General features: G+C 39.5%; 1 non-coding gene across 1 annotated transcript; it reads right to left on the reverse strand.

Moving 5' to 3' along the window:
* Window positions 1-2,264: 2,264 nt before the first annotated feature.
* On the reverse strand, window positions 2,265-2,371 carry LOC111727236. Its single transcript, XR_002774836.1, has one exon. It is a non-coding gene; the product is annotated as a U6 spliceosomal RNA (small nuclear RNA).
* Window positions 2,372-5,807: the final 3,436 nt, after the last annotated feature.

A 5,807-nucleotide genomic window follows, 5' to 3' on the forward strand; every position in this document is an offset into this window, starting at 1 on the left:
TGAGATCTGTTTTTGCTCTCCATTTCTTTTGATCTTTGTGCTCCTGGGCTTCTTCAAAAGTTTTGTCTTCAGAGTCAGAGATCCTTTCTTCTGCTTGTTGCACTCTGTTACGGAGGGATTCCACCGTGTCTTTCAGATTCTTAAGGGCTGCAACCTCTTGTCTCAGTGTTTCAAAATCTTTGATCATTTTATCTTTGAAATCGTTGAGCTCTTGAGACATCTTTTGAATAATTTCTTGAGAAATCTTTTTAATAATTTCTTGAACTCCTAATTCCTTCTTTTATTCCATTCTATTAATCTTATTTAGTATCCACATTCTAAACTCGATTTCTGACATCCCAGCCATTTGCTTGTGGATGGGGTCTTCAATTGTGTCTGTCCCATTTTCCCTTGGAGGGGTTGATCTACTCTGGTTATTCAAGTTGCCAGAGTTTTTCCGCTGATTCTGCTCCATGCTGAGTTTACCTTGTTTGGAGGCCTTATCAGAACCGTTCAGTTGGTGGCTTCTTTTGGTTGCCCAGAGAGACAGGCAGAATGTGTCTGTTGTCTTCTCCCAGTTCTCGGGTGCTGGGGCAACTGGGGTGCAGTGGAACGGTAGCAGTTGCACGGTAGTATGCGTGGCTGAATTAGACTTCGTTCAGCCTGCTGGGGTGACCAGGGGGGCAGGAGATTGGCATCAGCCGGATCAGTCCTAGTTTGGCTCCTCCAGGGCAACTGGTGGAACAGGGGAACTGTAGTAGCTAGATCAGTCCTAGTTCAGCACCCTGGAGCAGCCAGGGGTTGGGGGAATGGCAGCAGTAGTGCAGGGTACTCGAGTGACCACATCAATCCTAGTTCAGCCCCGCCAGAGTAGCTGGGGGGAGGCAGAGGACTCCTTGACCGTTGCCTATTTGACACATACGGCACTAGCAAGTCCATCTGTGCCCTCCCAGTGCAGGAGCCTGAAGTAGGGAACTCCCCCACCTCCGCCCGTGGGACATACGTGGCTCTAGCAAACAGTTCTGGGCACGCCCAGAGTGGTAGACCCCTCCACCACCACCTGCAGGGTGCACGTGGCTTTAGCAAGTGGTTCTAGACACACCCAGCTTGGGTTCCTGGAGCGGGGAACTCCTTCCCTGGCCCCCGTGGGGTGTGCATGTCTCTAGCAAGCTGTTTTGGGTCTACCTGGAATGAAGGACTCCTCCGCCACTGCCCACAGGATGCCCACGGCACTAGCAAGCCATTCTGGGCCTGCCCAGTGCCAGAGCCTGGGGCAGGGATCTCTGCCCCCTGTGAGGCGTGCAACTCTAGCAAGCAGTTTTGGGCCTTCCCCGCTCCGTGAGGGCAAAGAGACCCAACTGGCAAATGGGTTAGTCTGGGAAGGTTAATATCTCCTTCCCCACCTTGCACCCAGTCACTCGTAATCCCCCAGGTCTGTGACCCTATTCACTCTAGTAGGCTGGTGCTCCCGGGATTTACAACTGGCAAAATCAGCCAGAAATCTGAGGTTGGCAGGGGGGGCCTTGTGTTTTTAAATTAGGCTTCTGTCCAGCTAGGTTTCTCTGCAAGTCCTTGCATTCAGCTCTGGGCAGCAGACAAATAGCAATTTACACACAGGTGTCAATTCTAGCCTCTGCCCGCCCACTGCCTTTGTCTGAGGGGGATTCCACCCGGAGGGCTGGTACTTTACTCACAAAAGTTCTCAGTGTTTTGCCTGTGGCTGCTGTCCGAAACCTCTGTTTGCCCAGAGAGACAGGGCTGGAATGGCGTCAGTTTGCAACTCAGGATGCCACTGTTGCTGTATTGACATCCCCTGAGCCGACTCTCCTCTCCTCATGCCTGCACCACAGTCAGCACAGAAGAGCACCAGCCCTTTCCCCCTCCACTTCTCTCAAGGAGATGCCCAAGAATCTGAATTCCATAGGTAACAAACCTCCAGACCTCGGAGTGAGTGAGTGGGTACTCCTTGGAATTCAGTGTTGCAGGTGGGGAATATATACAGTTTTATACAGTCTTACAGTTTTATGCCTGGCTGGAGGGTGCCATGGCATGCCAGCGGGGGTAGGAGGTCCAGTTTTTAGGGGGTCTTTCCCATGGGATAGAGTGGGAGGAAGTTTGAACTCTGCTCACTTGTTTGCATGGAGTAAACTGCGAGCCCTTGTTGTGGGGGAGGGGACTCCCGTCTGCTTGGTGGTGGGTTTTGTACCTTTGGTTGTATTTTTGAGGTCGCAGCTCACCTCAGGAAGGTTGAAGTGCGCTCTTCAATCTTCTCTCTTGGCTCTGCTAAAAATATGGACAGCTTCACGAATTTGTGTGTCATCCTTGAGCAGGAACCATGCTAATCTTCTCTGTATAGTTCCAATTTTAGTATTTGGGCTGCAGAAGTGAGCACAATACAAAACATTTAAAGAATCATGAGTATAAACCAAAGGACATAGAGCCAGATTTAAGCCACTGAACAAATATGATATACAGTGAGTAGCAAAAAATAAAGTTATTAATTGAATATAATCAATTGCATAGAATAAAAATCCAAGAGTTGCAAAATGTAAATAAATAAATGGACATTACAGTTTATCAAATATTCATAGTTATTTTCTTGTAGGCAGTATCTATCCCTTCATACTAACAAAAACGTAATTTCTTACAATCAAATTGAGTCCCTAAAAATATATGTTACTGTGTTGTACACATACCATGAACTTAATAAATATCTATGATAAATATCTATGAAATCTAGGAATAAAATATAGTAAGAAAAGCAAATGGCATTATATTTGTTCAATAATCTTCTTTTAAACACCACATGCCATTATAAAGTTTTCAATAAAGATTGAAATGATTTATCCAAACTACAGGTTTTTATCATCTTTTGCGTAACAGATTTTACCTAGTTAACCATATAAAAAATGATTCCTCCAAACAGCATTCTCTTCCTGATGCTTTTCATGACCGAGTTCCCAAATATTTCACAAGGGAATCCCATACAGAGAAAATGAGACACACATACTGCCAGAAATGAGACACCAGGGAGCTTACTAGGATATTAATACATGTGAATTACAGTAAATTAAACTAAATGAAGACCTGTCACATAAGGCGTTGTGCCTACTGATTGCATGTGAGCAATTCTGGATGAACTGCCAGCTATCACTTATTCACTGGACATCAAACCAATAAATAGTAATGTTTGCAGTAGGAATAAAAAACAACATCTGACTTTTGTTTGTAATTTTGCTACTATTATATTATAAAACACAGAGAATTTTGCTTTTTATTACTTTCATTTTAAAAATCAAGTCCCTCAAGTTATATCATAGTCTCATAATTTTGTTAATGTAGAGTTAAAAAAACTTACTTCATATATTTTTCATTTTAATTTTGCAATGATTCTTAATTTTTTTCTAATTCCCATATCTTTAAAATAATCATAATTTTTCCTTTTAATTGAAACATATTGAAATTGAATATACCCTTTTAAAGAAATAAATTATATAAGACAGCTACCAAAACAAACTTCATTGACCTGCTTAACCAATGACAGCTAAAGTATTACTATACTAAATCTAAGACTCAGCTTATCTTTTTCTGTCTGGTAACTGGCCTTTTCCAATTCAGAGGAAGAAAATGATTGGTTTCATTCACTAACTTTCACATCAACACCACAGCTTTACCTTTTAATACCAAGCACCTTATTCTACTCAAGTTCTGCTGCAGTGAATACCACATTTGGAAAACAAAAGTAAATAGTTCAATTTATGTGCCATATGAAACCTTACAAGTTCCTAGTGCCTCGTTTCCTGTTATCTTTTACTGATCTATCTTCATAGAGAATAAGCATGGAATACTGGGGAAATCCTTGGATTTTATAAGCAGTTAAATACCAAAGGCCAAGGCTAAGCAAATTAGGTAAAGTAGACACCTTAGTGTCAAAAAATTAAGGAAATCATATTACCCCGTGTGCCTGAGTTTTCTCATTTCTAAAATGAGAATGTTAAACTACATAATCCCAAAAGTTCATTATAAATGAAATATGTTAATTTAAGTAAAATAAAAATAAAATAAGAGAAATGAGAATAAAGAGCATATCTTACATGTCCAGTTAAGATGGCTCTCCACATTTTAGGTATTAACTTCCCCATCTACCCTATTCTGAAGGATCCAAATCTTAAAAATCTCCTCAGCCTTACAGTGTCACTCATTTCTTATAACACACTGCCATATGCAGGACTGAATATTCACTTCCTCTATAAGTGTCAGCCACGTATCTTTGGACACATGCATATCTCAGGCAATCAGCTATACACCTAGAGTTTCCATCTCTAGTTGTTTCCAGACTTGCATGAAACTGTGCCAAGGAACATAGGATGTGACATTCTGAGCTGCTCTACAAGAGATGATGAAATCTTTAAATACAGAGACATGGAAACTTGGTGGATGGAATGAATTTTGACTCACAGAGCTCTTTCTCCTCCTTTTTGCCATGCCCTAGTATGGCCTTTCCTCTGTGTGTCTATGTCCACAGTGTCACTTTCTCTTCTTCTCAGGACACAAATCTTACTGAATCAAGGACCCACTTTTATGACATTGTCCAAATTACTTCTTTAAAGTCTCTATCTTCAAATACAGTGGTATTTAGGTTATGGCTCCACTATATGAATTTGGGGGGAACACAATTCAGTCCATAACACTTATTCTCTCTCATGCGATATTCTGAAATATGGTTGCTCCAGAGGAATCCTGTGTGCTGAGCAGGTATTACCTATTGAGCCACCAACTTTCTCTCTCCAAGGATTGTCAAGAAGCAGCATCATAGGATTGTACTTCTTACCTCAATTTTCTTTTCTTTCCCCCTTTTTATTTTAGTTTTTCTCTCAGACTCTGTTTTTTAGAGAATCTGCCACAGTACCTATAAATTGTATACACACATCTTTCCCAAGACTTTCTAAATCAAATAGACAAAATTAGTTTAGATATGTATCCCATAGAAGATTTGAACAACATAGTTAACACATTCTGAGCCTTCTACCTAAGAAACAGAAAATACATTCTTTTCAAGCTAACATAAAGGCTTTACAAAGTTGAACATAATTGGGCTGCATAGGAATTTTCAATTTAATTTTCTAAAAGTCAGAGAAAATATACTAAATATGCTAACAGATATAAGCTTCACAAAATCATATAACTTTGCCATTTTTCCTTACTCATGTACCCTCATGTCCCAGAATAGTTGGCAAATAGTAAATATCCAATATTTGTAAATTAATAAATAGTTATTATTTGAAACCTGTGAGAATTGAGCAAATTTAGAACACTCATAAGCACTTCTGATTCAAGTAATTAGATATTTCACTTTTCTGCATCTAATGCTATACATTTCCCTCTCAGGGCTACTTTTCAGTATCCTACAGGTTTTTGTTGTCATTATCATTTTGTTCCAAAAATCTAATGATTTTCTTCTTTTTCTTAATGTTTACCATTATTTTCTCATTTTTTAAGTTCGATATACAAATATCCATTATATACCATTAACATTAGAGAATTAAAGTTAACATGACAACACAAAATATGAAATGCATAGAAATAATTCTTCAGAAATATATAGTATTTCTACATGAAAAATTTCTAATTATTATTGAAAATATAAAAAGACATATGTCTGTATATATTGCAAAATTGTTATTAATTTTTTTTTACTCATTTAGGTATTCCTTCTGATATAACTCAGGTTATTGTCTGTCTTACACCTAAGATTAAAGAAGGAAGGTAAAAATGTCCAAAGCAAAGAATCAGTAGTCAGTCTCACACCGCTGCTACTCATCCTCAAG

The sequence above is a fragment of the Otolemur garnettii genome, unplaced genomic scaffold (genome assembly GCF_000181295.1).
Source record: "Otolemur garnettii isolate 467f Iridium unplaced genomic scaffold, OtoGar3 scaffold00098, whole genome shotgun sequence".
Lineage (NCBI taxonomy): Eukaryota > Metazoa > Chordata > Mammalia > Primates > Galagidae > Otolemur > Otolemur garnettii.